The sequence below is a fragment of the Vicugna pacos genome, unplaced genomic scaffold (assembly GCF_048564905.1).
Source record: "Vicugna pacos unplaced genomic scaffold, VicPac4 scaffold_19, whole genome shotgun sequence".
NCBI lineage: Eukaryota > Metazoa > Chordata > Mammalia > Artiodactyla > Camelidae > Vicugna > Vicugna pacos.
Genome location: NW_027328740.1, coordinates 69208503 through 69226365, shown reverse-complemented (window position 1 = coordinate 69226365; position 17863 = coordinate 69208503). Strand labels below are relative to the sequence as shown.

The following is a 17863-nucleotide window of genomic DNA, read 5'->3' as shown; positions in this document are numbered from 1 at the left end:
AGAGTTCTAGCCCCACCCCAGACACTGCTCGCCCAGCCTCATCTCAGTACATAGGTCCCCAGTGACCTCAGGAGCCCCCTGACCTGCTCCTACTTCCCACTTGCCTCCAGGTTCATTTTGACTGTTTCCCAAGGAAGCCTTCCCTCCCTCCAACCTCCACAATTTGTTCCTCTCTTCCTAGAACATTCTAGGCTAAGTCAACTTCTGACAATGCTAAGCTCTCAAGAAGCAAATACATTTTGCTTATTTATGTGGCTACACTCTCTCTCCCCTAGACTCACTGAAGTGCACGTGTTATGAATAAATGAATGACGGGTTGGATCTCAAAGGGACAGACATACTTGCTCTCGCCCGTCCCGACCCTTTTGTCTGTAGTATATCAGAAGCAAAACCAGAAGTACCTTTCCTGAGGGTCACTTCTGTTGACACCCTTCACTGCCTACTGTGTCAGTTCTAGTAAAACTCAACTTCTTCCAAAGCCCTACATCCCGGACTCTCTCCAGTGTCCTCCCCAGCAGGGGCTCCCTCCACCCTGGACCGCACAGGGCACTCTCCCCGGGTCCCCACGCCAAAAGCCTCCAGGCCTCTGCCCGGGCTGCACCTGCGACCTGAGCCACATTCTTGACTCCTTCTCCTGGCTGACTCTTACTCTGTCCTCACAACTGAATGTACAGCCCATTTCTTTCAGGAAGTCCTCTCTGATAATGTCCTTTAGGTCTTGACTGGGCTCTATCAATAGCAGCAGTACATGGTGACCAACTGGGTGTTTGCCCGCTCCTTTGAGACCACGAACACTTGGGAACCACGTGGGAAGGAGTGAGAGATTACAAGACAGGTGGGGGAAGCAAAAAGCAGAAATCACAGCCCAAGTCCCAAATTCAAGGATACTTTCTCAGAAAAAAGTATAAACTATTTCACACGTGTGCAATTTGGCTACTATTTTTGTGGCTTGTGGACAGCAAGAACTTGGTGTTCTAGCTCAAAACCCAGGTTACATGCAAAGAAATGTATATATTCTTATCCAAAGGAAACCAGAGCTGCTCAACAACAGTTTTCAGTTAGAACTGAAAGGAAATTTGATAAAGGCAATCTCTCTCTCTCTCTTCTTTCTTTTCTGGAATCATATAATTTTAGAAGTATTTGCGTGACTAACAGACGTCTACAGCCCGTGATTCTGCACTGAAGTGTTTGGGGCTGAGGAAGCCCAGATTACATTCACTCTGTAAATGCAATCACACCAACACACTGATAGGTGCCGTGAGTGGTGGAGCTGATGTTCCAAAGCAGGCAACATTATTCTGTAAGAGAACTCTAAATAGAAAGTAAGAAATGCAATGTCCTGTACTCAATTTCATTTGCTATATGGGCCATTAACTGATAGTATATTTTGACTAATGAAACCCAAAAATAAATTGTCAACGTCGATTTTCTTCATCTGACCGTTTTATGCTAACATCGGATATTAAACTCTCACTCCATACGGAAGCTCAGGCTAATGCTGCAGCACAGATACATCCCGAGGAAGAAAGCCGACCAAGGGAGAACTGGAGAGTTTCCCTTCAGAAGCTGCAAAGTCTGGTTTTGCACCTGTACACCATTTGCAACCACGTCATCATCAAAGGAGTTAGACGTTACCTCTCTGGGGCGAAAATCACTGCGTGCTTCAGAACCATCAAAGAATGCTGAGCTTTGTGAAACAGTCCAGAGGCGCTTAAATCATACTTTTTCTGAAAGGCTCCAAAACTGACCCACTTCACCATTCCAGGTATAACAGGGAAGTACTGGAAACAGTAGAGAGAACATGCCCTTGAAGTCTGACAAGGCCCTGCTTGAATCCTGCTACAGCATTTACTAGTCACTAAATGGACCAATTCTTTAACCCCTCTGAGAAGGCTTCCCAATCCCCAAAAGGGGGCTGTCAGCGCCCACCTGGGAGGCATGGATGTGAATGCAACACGCAAGTAGGGCGGCCGACTGGTACCTGACACGGGGCCTGGCTAGTTTCCCTCCGCTGCCCTTTTCCCCCTTTAAACTTGCACTGTTCCCCCGGTAACGATCAAGCCCCCGGAACAGACTGCCCGTATCTTCTGTGTATCCCTGGATACATGTCTTACCCTTAGGAGGCCAGAAAAACAACTGCCTCCTCCCAAGTCACTAACAATGTTCTTAAGAGTCTGGGTATTTTTAACTCTATTTTTCAGGGAGACTATTCCAGAATTTTGCAAGCACCATTCTCCAGGTTGGCTCCCCTTCCAGTGCCCATCCCTTCTCACCTCAGATCCTCTGTCTGACTGCCTTCTGTTCATGGGAAAGCGAGTCCGGTAAGGTGGGGCTCCCTAGACCTCCCTCCCTCCCTCACAGGTGATTGTGACTAACTTCTCCCCATTCCTCACTGCAACTCTAGCATCTGAGGAGTCTACCCTCCCGTACCCTGCAGACTCTGCACCTTCCCAAGACGCACACGTGGCCACGACCCTCCCTTCAGATTTCTTCCTGGCTGGCCCTGCCCAGCCCATAGCCCCTTAAGGATAACTGGCATTGCTTTGAAAATGGCAAACGCCACTGACTGACACACCAAAGCTGTATGGTCTGGGCTTTCCTCCAACCAAGACACAGCCCTGCCCCCCCTCAGCCTCAGTCTGCAGCTCTCGAGATGATCTAATTCACATGCAAGGCTGTGAACACCAGCTAAGAATGACGACTCCCAACGTGTATCTCTAGTCCGGCTCCTTCACCTGAGCCCCAGGCTCATCGACCCGAGTGCCTCTTTGAAGTCCTAATTTGGATGACAAATGGCATCTTAAAAATGCCTCATGTCCACCATTTACTCTAGAATTCCATTCCTGGCAGGTATCTCCCAGACTCCCCATTTTAGTAACAGCCCCAGCACCCACCGAGGTGTCTGAGGTCACATTCAATTTCCACTGTTCCCTCCCCCAGGCCCTGCCCTGGAATCAGTCCTGTTATTTCCATCAATAAGCCCATCTCAACTGTAGTTCTGTAGGGACCATGGCCGGAAACACACAAGCTCACAGCATGGTGCACTAACAGTCCTCCGTAGGGTGCTCCCTGGAGGGGGAGGCATCTCCTGCCGCTGTTCACCTCAGAAGGCAGTGGATTCTCACACAGGATGTCCAGGAGAAGGGACTCAAGGTTCTCCCATGGTCTGAGCTTTGAAGGGCCCGAGGTCTGGGGGAGCTCCTAATTAGCAGACACACTTGCCAATGAGCAGATGAGGATGGGGGAATCCACGCAAGGCTGTTATCACTTCAACTCATGGGCTCTCAGGAGCCACGGGAAAGGCCTGTGTCCAGTGTACAGCCCAGCCATCACAGATCCCAGCCTGCATTTGCCAACCCGGACAGCCTAGACTCCATCTACTTGCGACACTTACTTCTGTTCTGTTCCCCACCCAGAATGTGATGGACTCATTCAGATATTCTGGCTTGTCTCAAGCGAGACAAATTCAGTGAAAAATGAAGTGTCCACATTTGGACCAGAGCATGAAAGGAGAAACAAGGCCTCATGGTCAGCATGATGGTGGTGGCCAAACCCTTCCACCGGGTGAGATGAACCATGGTGAGGGTGAGAATCCAGGGTCCTAGGTCGGCCAAATCATCTTCCTTCACGGTTGTCTGGGGTGTTGGGGACTGACTACCACAAACTAACGACACGGCTGTCAGTGGTGGATGTCAGCTGCAACAGAAACGGATTCAAGTCTTTACTGCCAACATGGGTTAAAAGTAAAGGCCGGGGCAGGGAGGTCTGCACGGCTGCTGAGGCAAACCACAGACCCAGCTCTGAATGCCCACTGGCTGGAGCAGAGAGGAAGCTACGGCCCTTTTAGCTGTCCCTGTGTCCAACAGATCCAGGTGAGCCAGCTACTTAGGAGAAGGTCATGTTGTCCTGATACCCAGAAAAACCAGCCTCGTAAAGGGAACAAATAGTGTCATGGATTTTAGACCCAATTCTGCCCCTTTATGAAGGCAAAGTAAAGTAAATGGCATGGGGAAGTTGAATGCAAAAAAAAAATTTAAAGAACCAAACGGTGACCGCTTCCTCCAACAGCGTCCCCTGCAGCTGTCACCTCCGTGGCGGCCACTTCCTCACCAGTGACCGCCGGCCAGGAAGCGCCGTCATGCACGTCACACAGCGACAGCCAGGAACCGCGTGCCGAGCACGTTTGTGTAAAAGCAGGAATCGAGCAAAATGCTGCAGAGTTTGACCTTACAAGTTTAAATACTCCATGAAAAGAATCCCTGAGCAGCCGACTAAATCAATTCGCATCTTACTTCTTCAAAACAATCAAACAAATTTAATAAGGGCGCATTTGTCACCAAATAAAAAGAGGACCAAACAGGTCCCTCAAAGCAAGGATTTTAACAGGTATCTAACACCAGTGGGTAATGTGCTAACAAAGCAAATATTCCAAAACATTAGAAAATACAAAATGACTAGGATAATACATGGATCAAGACAGATATTAAGATTTTGCTTTTTAAAGCGATGGAGACAGTATGGAGGGCAATCTGGCTATTTCCAATGCAGGGTGTGCACAGCCCACATTTTCAGATGCAACAACATGCTCACTGGGCAGTACAAATGAAAAAGGAGTAAAGAAAAAGGAAAAGAGGAACAAGAGAAAATTAGAAACACACAAGAACAAAAATGATTTTGACAGCATGTACAAGAATTTACGTGAGTGTGTGAGGCCAGGGACGAGGGGATGGTGAGACCCAACCTCACCTCCTGCTCCAGGGAAAGCAGGGACCTGAGGGGAGCGGCGCTGCCGGGGGACCCAAACGTGGTCAGCGCCCCTAACCAAAATTCCACCTACAAGCTTCAAGGCAGCTTTTGAGCTACAAATTGTGGTCGCATTTCAGTCTGGACCGTTTTACTCACTTCCACCAAGAGTAGCAGGAGAGAATTAGGCTCTGCTCCTGTACCAAAGAATTGTTTAAATAATTAATGACTGTGGAATACTAAAAGCAACAATGGGGTAAAAGTGACTGGAGGAGAATGTGCTTGACCCGAGCTCACTGGCCGCGTTATCTCACTGACGTTCAGAAGCTGGCTGAGCCCTTATGGTACCAGAACAGACAGACCCAAAAGGAGGGAGGTTTAATGCGCTGCTGTATTTCGATACTGGGAGCCATGCCTGGTACACGAGGTTCTGGGTAAACAATGAGGACAGTGTCAACCACTGTGGGCTAAGTACACATCCGGCTACTCCGCCAAGTCCCAAGGGCAGACTTCAAAAGGCAAAAACAAGCTGGCATTCTCTGGTGGGTCTGCAGACTCAGAGACAAGCATTTGTTGAGCAAAAATGTCACCAGTGCCTCCTATGACAAAAGAAGTGGCACTGGCGTGGGGGCTGGGGCAGGGCTCCAGGCTTCCACTGCTCACTCACCACTCTGCCCAGGGGAAGAAGGTGGTCCCTGCTTAGGTTTCGCTGATGCACCTACCTTGACTAATGTCTGGGGCCTCAGCAGGAGTTGACAGGTGAGGTGAACAGAGCCAGACTCTGTGTAGCACGGTGCTGGGAGCTATGCCCTCAGCAGTGTCCAGGCTCCTAAACATGTCAACTCATCTCCAAGAAGCAGATGGGGAGTGCGAGCATGTAGATCACAGGGCCCTGTGAGGACAAGTACAGATCATGGCCACGACATGCCTCTCCTCTTCCTTAAGCCATAGAGGTATTTCCGGGGAGGAACAGAAAATTCATCCAGAGCCTGCTAGGTGGGCTCTCGCAGGTGGGACTAGTGTCCCCTGTGCTTCTCACTCACAGGGCTGGTCTAGACATTCTTTTTATTAATTCTCTAGCATCTTCTCCTCCAACTTACCAACAACCAGAAAGTAGGATCTGATCTTAGGTAAGTTCAAGAATCACAGAGCACCACCTCCAAAGCGGGCCCGGTAGCACATGCCAGGTCTTCTGACCGCCACCTGTGGGACCACCATGAGCCCTCTCCAGACTCAAGGACCGAGGCCGTAGGCCGGGGGGACACAGCTTCCCTCACTCACCCCAGCAAAGGGGGACCACGTCTCGGCAAAGGCGTCTCACCCTCTTCAGCCCGAGGGACAACACGATAGATATATGGGGAACAGAGCAGAAGGTGGGGGGTAGGCAGCCCAGAAGAGCTCATCTGTACTTCCGAGGCAAAGTGGGGCCATTGACTTAATCACAGGGACAAAGTGGGAATGAACATTTCCCTGCTCTGTCCCATACACCGTGATACGCCTTTCCCTGCATAAGGAGTTCATTAGGAAGTCCCTGGCGGTGTTTCTGATGTCCTAACTTGGCATGGTGGCTGTCGGGCAGGAAGAGACGGCCTGAGCTGAAAAGGTGCTGGGCCTGGGAGGCAGGTGACAGCGGCTCCAGCCGCAGCTCAACCAGCGCCTCGTTCTGCCTCTCGGGGCTCAGCATCTCATCTATAAGCAAAGGGATGAGCATGTACCAGGACAGGCTGCCCAACAGAAATGAAATGAGAGCCATGTAAAGAAAGTTTCCCAGTTGCCACGTTTAAAATTTGAAACAAAGAAACAAACCAACAAACAAAAAACAAATACTAGAATGTGATTTTAAGAACAGATCTTACTTAATCTACTGTATGTAAAATACTATTATTTTGACATGTAATCAATATAGGAAGTAGAGAGATAGTTTATGTACTTTTACTAGACAAGCCTCAGCGTCTGATGTGCATTTGACCTACAGTACATCTCAGCTGAGTCCAGCCTCCTCCCCAGTGCTCCTAGCATCAGTGGCTTTGGCTACTTTATTGGACAGCAACTCCAGGGGTCCCACCATGTTCCTGGCTGTAAAGCGGGAGTAAGTATCCACACTAACCCTAAAAGGATCTCTCTGAAATAAAGGCGGATTCACTTTGAAATGTCTGGAAACCGGCGGGCTGCACCTCCCTCCCCCCTTGGCTACAAGATTGACTTCTTCCTTGCTGATCCCTTTCTGGATGTAGGGAAGCAATCCAGCACACAGCCAAGGTGGACTGGCTTCCAGGTTAACTTACCTGCTGTCTGTGTCCAGTCCCATGAAGTCCTCCTTCTCAAACGGGATGCAGGGAATTCTGTCCCCAGAATTCTTGGGGCCACCATCCAGCCACTTGGACTTGAGCAAGATGAAGAGTGACTCAGTGAAGTCCTCGATCCTCTTCTCCACCACCCTGCAGTACTCTTAGATTGAAGGCAACGTCGGTGCGCGTCTGCTCGGCTACCTCCCCATGCTGCACAAAGACAAAAAGCTGAGAGTCATTAAGCGATGTGCCATACAGCTCCTCTGCATGTGGAGCTTCTCGAAGGCCTTGGCAGAGAGACATTCGGTAATGGTGACAAGGCCCACGACCTTGGGGTGTTTCTGGAAGACGCTCCACCGATTCTCGGGCACATAGCGGTGCCTGTAGTGGATACAGAGTGTCCACTGGGAGCCACAAGGGCTGATATGGCTAACCGAGGTGAGTAGCTGATAGATGCAAAAGAAATTCTCCTCTGAGATGATCTCTATGGATTGGACCACAACGGGACGAGTCTGGTGTTCCTCAGCACACTGCACGTAGTCAGGGATGCTCATGTTGCAGGCCCTGCCGAGAGGGGAGAGGAGATCGAGGTACATTCTCTGCTGTGTGCTAAGGGCCCATCTGGGTTGCGGTGACCTGGTGTGTACCAGCCAGAAGACAAGGGAAGCCAAAGCAAATCCAAGGGTACAGTTTGTCCTCAGAGTCTGCATATGGCTACTGTAGCTCGATCACATTACCCAGCTTTTGGTCTAGGCTTCCTGCCTCTGCAGAGAAAGGTCATTTCTTATTTTCTATTTCCAACCACCTAGCAAGGCCCTGATGCAAAGTCACTGCTCAAAAATGCTGAATAAAGAAATGAACAAAGGAAATGCTTCCCCAACCCCCTTCAGCAGAATATAAAGAAAAGGACCACAGTAGGATCAAAAGATCTGGATTCCTATTCAATTTATTTGAACTACTAAGCTTCATAATAATGGATAAGAAAACTTGCCTTGGGGTAGAGGGTATTGTTCATTGGTAGAGCATATGCTTAGCATGTACGAGGTCCTGGGTTCAAACCCCAGTACTTCATTTTAAAAATGAAACAAGTAAATACACTTAATTACCCAGCTGAAAAAGTATTTTTTAATTCAAAAGTCAAAAAACACCTTGCAATTGACACAACATTGTAAACTTGACTATACTTCAATTAAAAAAAAAAGCCTTGCCTTACAAGAATATATCTGGATTACGGATGTTTGAAAATGTAAAATGCATAGGGTACCACCTGCATAAAAGGAGGTGACTGTACACATGTTCTATCCCTCCTTTATGAGTTATACTTCCTTTGGGGGGGTTATAACCTCTCAGAGCTAATTTTCTCAGATTAAAAAATATAAACATTACCTGATTCTCAGTACTGCTGAAGAATCAGATAACTCTATGAAAGCATCTGACCCACAGAGTTTACTCAATAAATGTTTGTTGAATGAATGAATAAACAAGCAAAGTGAATGCTGCTCCCTGCCACAAACCATCATAATGGTACTGCCTGGAAATCCCAAGCCCACGTTCACCCGACTCTGCATTAACAATGTGGGTGACCTGGACAGGCCTGCGTGCTTCACGAAGCCCCAGTTTAATCGTGAATAGAAATAAGGGCAATAACACAAACCTCAAATTGTTAGTGAGTCAGTAATGAATTGTACCCCAACACTGCAAGATGGAACCATTAAGAAAACTGGGCAAAGGGCCCATAGGCCCTCTCCATATAATCTCTTACTACCACATGGGAATCTACATTACATCTCAAAATTAAAAGTCTAATATTTTAAAGAGGTTATCGAGGTTAGGTGAGCTCACTGTCTCAAATAAGGAACACACAGTACAAATAGGACAATGCCCAGCCCATGAGATACACTCAGTTAACATTCCCACTGAGCCCACTAGTCCCTCCAACTTCAGAGCAAGAGGATGGGTCCTCGTGGCAACAGGCCACAGCACCTGAAGCTAACAAAGCTAATGGTGTCCACTTAAAAGAGCCCCTGTCACCACCCTTGTTCTAATTTTCTATTTGTAATTTTTTTCTTTTCATTAAATTGGAACTCCAAATTGCATAGAATTCTTACCAGATATCATGATGGCAGCCCTTCAAAACCTGACCACAGAGATCATGATGGCAGCCCTTCTTGGTGAAACAATAAAATGAAAAGCCATTTCCACAAGACCTCTGTGTAAATCTACTAGGGAACTTCATCCTGGACTGAGGAAGAGGACTGGGGAGTAGGGGGTAAACTGGGACACGGAGAAATATGGGCCACCTGTCCCACAATGGACTTTAGACTCACCCTCACCCTCCAGGAACTTCTAAATACACACAGACAGAGTGCTATGGACAAGAATTTTTTTTAAACAAATCCCTGAATCCCTAGCAGATCTTGTTTCTACCGAGACACAAATGTCTTATTTGTATAATGTTTCACAGAAGCCTTAAAATATTATCACCCCAACTTGACACATCAAGAAACTGAGGTAGAGAAGTTTATCACATTCTACAAGATTAGAGAGAGGCCACGTCAGACACCGTATTTAAATCCAAGTCCCTGGTCCGTTGCTCACACTAGAAAGTGTCACATACTGCCTCTTTCCTGCCCTCTCCCTGCAATAAATCTCTGAAGAGTCTTTTCTGTGTCACCTGCAATCAAAATCACATCAATTTTTCACAAAGAGCTATGTCACTCCTTGGAGGACATACCAAAATCTAAAGGGTTGGGTTGAGAGGAGATATTTGCATTTTCTGTTTCTCAAAGGAAACATGGCTTTAAAAGAAACTGAAAAGTATTTATCTAGTCTAAGCGCTCATTGTGCACAGAAAGAAACGGAGGCTCAGAGGAGAAGAGGAAAGGGCGTTATTAACAAATATTACCTCAGTGCAGCACCAAGCCAGCCCTGGGCACTTCTGGGGGAGGATCTGGAAGGCCCAGGAGAATGAGTGTTAGAAAATAGAAAGAGAAGAAGAATATAAGGCCCCGTCTCTACACCACCATACCATGAATTTCCACCAAATTACCCAGTATGGGTGCAGCCAATAGTAAGGTTGTCTAAACAGGTTATTGAAACCTGGAATTCTCAACCATAGTGGAAATTCCAGCATTTACTGTGCTTTTTTCCCAGTTCAATCATCAATTCAGTGGGCATTCTGTACCAGGGACTACACGAGACCTGGAGTTCTCCCAAATAAAGATCTCTATTACCACGTGTGCAAACCACATAAAGACCACCAGAAGAAAAGCGCCCACAGATAAGATGGAATTACTGAAACTGAAAGCAGCCAAAGAGCATATATTACTAGGAAAAATGGTGCTCCTATAAATGGACTCATGGACATAGAAAGCAAACTGTATTTAGCAGGCAGGAAAGGAGGGATTAACAGATACAAATTAGTAAATATAAAATAAATGACAAGGACCTGCTATATAACACAGGGAACTATATTCAATTTCTTGTAATGAGTTATACTAAAAACAATCTAAAACATATATATATACATATGCATATGTTTATAACTGAATCTCTGCTGTACACCTGAAACTAACATTGTAAATTGACTACACTTAAATAAAAAATAATTTAAAAAATAAGTAAAAATAAAAGCAATGCCATTAAGAAAAAATAAAAGAACACTCTAATCCCCTTAGCTGTAGGTGGTGGAGAATTCTGGTTGCAAACACCAAGTCCACTGGATCACTCCAGCAATGGCTGTCACTCTTTCTGACCATCAGAGAGTCACTTGTTTCACTGAGGTTTCTTTTCTCTTCTGTGAAAGGCTACAGCTGCAACTAACGATGTATAGAATCTCATCATTCACAAGCCCAACAAGTAGTGAGGACTTCCCATGGGCCAGGCTCTGGACAGAGGAAAATATAGGGTCCGAAATATATTCATGGGTAGAAGAAGTTTGTGCCATAAAGACGTTAATTCTTCCTGTTTTGATAGACAGATTCATTGCAATTCTGATTAGAATTCCTACCAGATTTTTCTTGGAATGTAACAAGTGAATTTATGGTCAAGATTAGCCAAGAAATTTCTTTAGAACCACCACTGGGGAGGGGTGGATAGGTCATTAATTTCCACTGCTCTTTCTGAAGTGATAAAAACGTTCTGGAATAATAATGGTTGCACAACTGTGAATATGCTAAAAGCTGCTGAATTTTACCATTTAAATGGATGTACTTCATGGTGTGTGAACTATATCACAATAACGCTGTTATATGAAAAAATATTTCTTGACAAATATTTTTCTTTTTATACCACTAGTCTGTCCCACAATTTAAGAAAAACAAAAAACCAATACAAACAAAACTGTGCCAGGAGTTCTTTAGGACTGCAATATCCCTGGGTCTCCAAGGCCTCTGGTGATGCTGTTCCTGTTAACACACACTAGCTGGGCTGGGCTAGCTAGGGACTGTAACTATCTTTTTAAAATTGACTGTCACACGTTTCACCCTTGGAGAGGGAAGGAAGGAGGATATCACAGCTTCATGCCTTCAGCTCATTTTTAACAGAACCAAGCCCTGCTTTCACCACTGTTAATCCCTCTCACTATAAAAACACGTGACATCAACAAGCACCGCCATCATAACACCTGAAAGTGTTCAAGATACTTACCTGCGGCAGAAACACTGAGGGAGGAGACAGAAGCTTGCTCAGCACTGATGCTCCCTTTTCCCGACTCCACCAGGTGAAGCTGGGCGCTACAGCCAGAGGCTCTCAGTCCGGGGAGCAGCACACACGCCACTGAGCTGGTCCTGAGGGAGGGTGAAAGGGAAAGGAGGGCAGCCCTAGGGGGGAGGGAAAGGGGGGGTGCGGGCTGCAGCCCCGCTCGGAGGCCAGCCCCAGCACCAGCATAAGCCGCCCGCTCCCGTCCAGGTCCGCAGACCACGCCCGCCCGGGAAACAGCCCGCCCATTGGTGGGGACGGGCAGGCGGCCGAGGAGAGGAAGCCCGGGAGGAGAGGACTCGCGGGCGGGAGAGGGGAAGGGGACGCCAGCCGTGGACTGAGGGGATCCCGGCTGCGTGAGAGGTGGCAGGCGCACACCTGGACCTGGACAGCTGTGGCCGGGGCGCCGGGGCAGGTGGTGCTGTCAGAAGGGTCTGGCCAGAGAAATTCAGCTGAACACGGGCTGACTGGCGCCCTTGGGGGCTGTGAAAGGCGGATCACCCTCCCGAAGCCGCCTGAACCCTTTCCCGGGAGCCCCCCACCTTGCACTTCCACAGCCAGAAGCCCCGGCCCCAGGCAGGAACCAAAGGCCTAACGGGCGACGTAGTTGAGAAGCCTTTGGGCCCGATCCCCGGCTCGGATATGGAGCTCCCAACCAGCGGACCACTTGGCACTGACTGCGCATGCGCAGGAGGGCCAGCGATCCTCTCTGGGTTCTGTGAGAGAAGGTGGGACAGCGAGGGAGGGAGAAGATGGGAGCGGGTGGAGAGGACGGGAAAATTGGAGGGATACAGATGGACAGGATGAGCAGAGAGAAGGAAGGGATCTGGAGAAGGGAGGGTCTTAGAGGAGTTGGAGAAAAAAAGCTTTACCTCTGGGGCACCCCTAGGCGGCAGACCTGCCTCTGTACCCTTCTGTTACCCTTCAAGCCCCGCAGTTCAATTTTACCACCGTGATCCAACCCTCCGTCCGATGCTTCTGCAGAAACCCTAGGGAGATCACACCCGTTGCCCCCACGCGGAGCTGGGTTTTCTGTTGCTCTGAGAACCAAGCACCCGCAGGTGTTGTCGCTCAGAACTTCCTTGGGAAGAGCACATATTCCCCTTTTACACGCTGGGAAACAGGCAGGAAGGATCACTGCCTTAGCTCCACTGTCCCAGGTGTTGGGCTGGGGGGAGTGGTGTGGTACAAGATCAGAGCCCCAGACAGAGCAGACTGCCTGAGTGTTGGTGCATAGTCCCCATCCCTCCTGGGTAAACCATACCCCACCCTAGTGGAAACATCAAGGGCTCACAATGGTTTCCTGGGGGTGGGAGAGCTGTCCTCATGTGAAGGAAAAGTCCAGCTGGGCTAACAAGCTAAGTCACAAATCTAAGTGTGATAAGTGTCGGTTTACTGATCTAAGTTCTGCTGGGCTATCTCGTAAATCTGAAGTTTAGTGTCAGTTTATTGGCCTAACAACCTAACTCGTAATTCCAAGCTCAACAAGTGTCAGTAACGTGATCTATTACAAATTGATAAGCTCCAGTGTACTGATTCCTTGCTTTTTGTTCTTTAAGTCTTATTGGCTAATATCCCCTTACTTGTATTGAAGTCTTTAAAACCTCATGTGCACGTCTTGGAGGTGCTCAGAACTTCGGAGCAGAAGCCCCTCTGAGCCCGCCGGCATAATAATTCTGAGTACTCCAGCACTCCGATTGGTGCTTGTTTCTTGGCTGGCCTGTTTCCATAACACTCAGCTCCAGTGCCCAGCTTTCTAGGTAGATAGGAGTGTTACCAAGTCCAAATTCATTCTCCTCAGTGCAGGACAGGCCAATAAGTTTGGAAACCAGATGTTGGGGCTTGGAATAGCAAGTTTCTGTAGACCTAGTTGGCAAACTAATGTTCTGGAAAACCATCTCCCCAAGTCACATTTCAGGCTCCTTTCCTACGCGCTTGGTTGTTGCAAACTTCTTAGTGTAGGAATTCCTTCTTGTTAGAATCATTTGTTCTTACAGCTATCTGCGTGGGTCAGATCCCTGTAAATCTCCAACAAAACAAACGTTATTTTCTATTCTGCAATTTGCTATCATTTAATGAATGAAAAAGTGTTAAATATCCTTAAAGGTCAGAGCTTCAGAATAAGCTCTCCTGTGTATTTCAGGCTCTAGGCAACAATTTTTTACAAGCAAGATGAAGCCTAGGAGACAGAGCATAGGGTTTAATTCAAAGGAACAGATCTAATATGGAGTCAGATTTGTTCTGTTCCATTACCCGGGCAGAAGCCACTTGAGGATTTAAATCTCTTTAAGTTAAAAATAACTAAAATTTTAAAGGAATTTACATACATACGTGGGAATGTGCAAAGCATATCTGGAAAAGCACCCAAAAGATAGTAAACAGTGGCATCTCCAGACAGGGCTGAAAGAACAGAGGATGAGGGAAAACTTCTTTCACTTGTGTATTTTTGTGCTCTGTCTGAGTTTTTTTTTTAACCATTTGCTTGCATTTCTTTTTCAGTTAAAATAATGTGTAATGGAGCAAAGGAGTAACTAGCTTAGCAAATACAGCAGCCATGGAATCACTAAGTCATCACTTTTGATTTAAGCCAGAAAGCATTTATTGACTCTCTCCAGTGTGCTCAGTCCTGTTTTAAGACTTCTTTTATATTATTATTATTATTATAATACTATTATTATTTCTAGTACTATTACTATTACTATTATTACTATTATTTTATGAAATAATAACATGGTATACCTCACCCCTGCCCATGGCTGGTGGAAAACCAACTGAGTTTTTCTTGAGTTGTTTTCCAAGGAGTAGAGATGAGTTTATAAACAGAACACATCTTCAGGGCAAAACAGGCAGTGTGCATTACCAGCAGGCCAGACAGCAATGAAGGGTTTTCAATAGAGGCGCCCAGAAGCTGAGAGAGAAAGCCTCCAGGACACTACAAAAAGCTGCCCAAACTGCCATCTCCATGGTACTACTGAAATAGGAAAGAACAAATCTGACTCCATATTTGATCTGTTTCTTTGACTTTAACAAAGCCAAGTTAATATGCTCCGGTCTTTTCATGGGTTATGATGTCACAGAGGAAACGGACAGGTCAACAAGGAACCACTCTGCCGTGATCACGGAGCCGGGGAAAGGGACGGGCTGCAAGATATATGAAGCAGCCGCAACTGTGCCCGTGCTTCTATTCAGGTATCCAAAATCGCCTCGACAAGGTGTCAAACATTTGTGCCCATGTCCTCATCAACAGACATGTATTAAAGACAAATGGAAACATATAAAAGGCCAATACCCTTGCTGGGTACACCGTCCAAAGAACAAAGTCTCAGTTTGACAACTGGCCATCTCGGTTCCATGGGATTCATTCTTGGAGAACCTTAAAAACCACTCTTCTGTCCTCAAGAATTGCTGCATATTTGTCCTATCTTTGGCTCAGGGATGCAGCACGTTCAAGTGAACTTTAATGTCTGCACAGATTTGACTGTCTTTCTCCAGGTTCATTTGTCCATTCCAATGAGGCCTGAGCTAAGTCCATCCTCTGTAAGATCTAGTCCCTCCAGTGACAGCTCATTGAGCCTGCAATTAAAAGCCAAGTGAACAAGACTGTCCTCAGCTAAAAATTTCACCCACCCTTCACTGTTTTCTTAATCTCCTCTCATGGCTAAGTGCAACAGACTAACACCTCCCTCCACCAAGATTACCAACTATGTCATTTTGTCTCCCCAAAGAGAAAGTAAGGTCCATAATAGAGGAGACAACTACATAGTCACCTCTGAATTCTTAGCATATAGAAATGTTAATAAATAGAACTATGATCATGGCTTCTTTCCTTTAAAACCTTTCTGGTTATTTGAATGAGACCTTGGAAGGGAGGTGTTTGCTGTCCAGTATCTTGATCCACAAGACTCTGGAGGCCTTTTTCAGAATGGCTGTTCACTGATTCATTCAAAACACAACTTATCAATCAAGGAGTAGCTGTGCTTTTCTGCCAGGTGTTTGTGGTCACTCTCATGCCAGAACAACTTTAAACTATATCCTTACTTTGGATTTGTTATTTTTCCCCTCTTCCAACAAAATTGACTTTCCTTATTTTCTTGCCTTGAGGAATTTTTTTTTTCCTATTTCACCCTTTAGTAAACCAAGATCCTCAGGATGGGCTTGGCCCATAATATGATCCCCCATCCAACTCCTAGTGTCAGAGGCCTGGGGCTCACATCCTGCCCTCCTGTCAAGGCAACTGAAAATCAGTTCAGGATCGAACCAGCACCCCAGGGATTCTAAGGCTCGCATATCTCCCAGAAACCCTGCTTTCTCATTTGTCTTGGCTTCTGAGAATTTCCCCTCACTTTCTTGACACTTTGTTGTGCAGCTTGAAAGATGAGGAAGGAAGGTTTTATTTCTTAATCAGCATTTTAAGGAACTTGTGTAATGAAAGTTTTCACGAGTTTCTAGAACCCTCCATTGCCGAGAAAGAAAACACACTAGACATTTTCTAAATTTAGCTCCCATGTGCATTTTTTCTTTGTTTTTGTTTTCTTAACTGTTAACAGACATTTTTTAATTAAAAAATAATAAGGCCCCAAAAAGGATAGAACACTGAAGGGGCAATCAAAATTAAAGGGCAAAGACAGAAAAATGATAACTACTCTACAAAGTTAATATAATACATACACTATGTATCAGATCAGCAATTCTCAGTAACAGCTAATTGAAACATGACCATGAGGTAAAATTTCTCTCCTGTCAGGACATGGCCAACAGAAAATACAATTAAACCAACAAACTAATATCCTAAGTCTGGCGAGGTACAGAAGGCTACAAGCTAAATGTGTCTTCTTCTGGAAAAGAGGAAGACACACCAGCTCTTTTCTGTGGAGCCTGAGCCCACGGGAGGACGGTGAAGTGAGCTCTGTAAGTACCCAATTAGCAAACTGAGTGATGAATAAATAGACGTGAGCTTTGATGACAGAGGTGATACTACTATTCATTTGTCCTGTAAAGTATGACTTCCGTTCAGTGATCAATACTTCGGTGTCCTCAGGAGTTGACATTATTCGAAAATGCACAGCCTTGGCCCAGACCTCCTCTTTCAGCTCGTGACACTGCACTTAGATGTGACAAGGGCACCTCCAACTCCACCTGCAAAGAGCTGACTTCACGGTGCTCCTCCAATAGCCGTCCTGCCCAGGGCCTCTGGTCCGGGGCTAAGTTCTCCGTGCCTCTCCCAACTCAGACCCATCACTCACAGATGTGAATGGACCCCTCCTTCAGGGCCCAGATATCCTCAGACACCGAGTCCCACCACCCACACCTGACCTACCAGATACTCACTGTCACTCACTCAGCACTGACTCTGTGCTGGGACCATGCTGCACACTGCAAACGTTATCTCACTGGATCTCCACAACAGTCCTGGGAATTGGGTACATCACTGCTTCAATTGATTAGATAAATTGTTTCACTTCCTTGAGTGCGTCATTCAAACTGACACGGCTACTGAGCCACAAGCCTGGGCCTGAAAACCACTTGAAAATTGAACACTGCTACACCTCGCAGCCACCCTACTCTGACTCATCACATCACCTCCTGCCAAGCCTTCTAAATGTTTCCAAGCATTCTACAAGACAAAAGTGAACTACGAGAGCACCCCACTCTCCAACATAAAATCTGTCAATGATGGTCCACTGCCCTTAGGAGAAAGCCCCACCGGGCCTGAGCACAGCCCAATGGCCCAGCATCCGCGTTCCCTGCGCGGCCGCGCCGCCTCACCCAGTACGCAGCTCTACACGTGCCTTCTCTAGGACAGGGATGCAGACTCCGCACAACCCAGGGCTTGTCTCACTTGAACAATGATCACCTTCTTCAGTGTTCATCTTCTTCTTTGCTGACCCTCAGAAAAATGTTTTCTCATGATGAATCAATATCTTTTTCCTTATAACTTCCCATCATTGATAATGAGCTCCCCCAAAAGAGAGAAGACCTAATTGTCTGTCTCCTTATCTGTAAAGTGAGATTAACAAGGAAATATGTGAGGTTTTATGAGAAATAATATTCATGTGAGGCTGAGGGACAATTCCATCATACAATAAGCACTCAATATGTGCTTAATTAATATTAATAAGATTATATTGCATTCC

At 46.5% G+C, this 17863-nt stretch overlaps 1 protein-coding gene and 1 long non-coding RNA gene across 2 annotated transcripts in view; both read right to left on the bottom strand.

The window, feature by feature from the left end:
* LOC140693127 (trafficking protein particle complex subunit 9-like) overlaps positions 1-17863 on the bottom strand; it is a 1110112-nt gene that overhangs the window by 157111 nt on the left and 935138 nt on the right. The gene's annotated exons all lie outside the window — the stretch shown is intronic.
* LOC140693155 (uncharacterized) lies at positions 7084-12319 on the bottom strand. The gene is made up of 3 exons (XR_012068863.1): positions 12272-12319; positions 11679-11818; positions 7084-7241 (listed from the first exon to the last, which is right to left on the bottom strand). It is a non-coding gene; the product is annotated as an uncharacterized lncRNA (long non-coding RNA).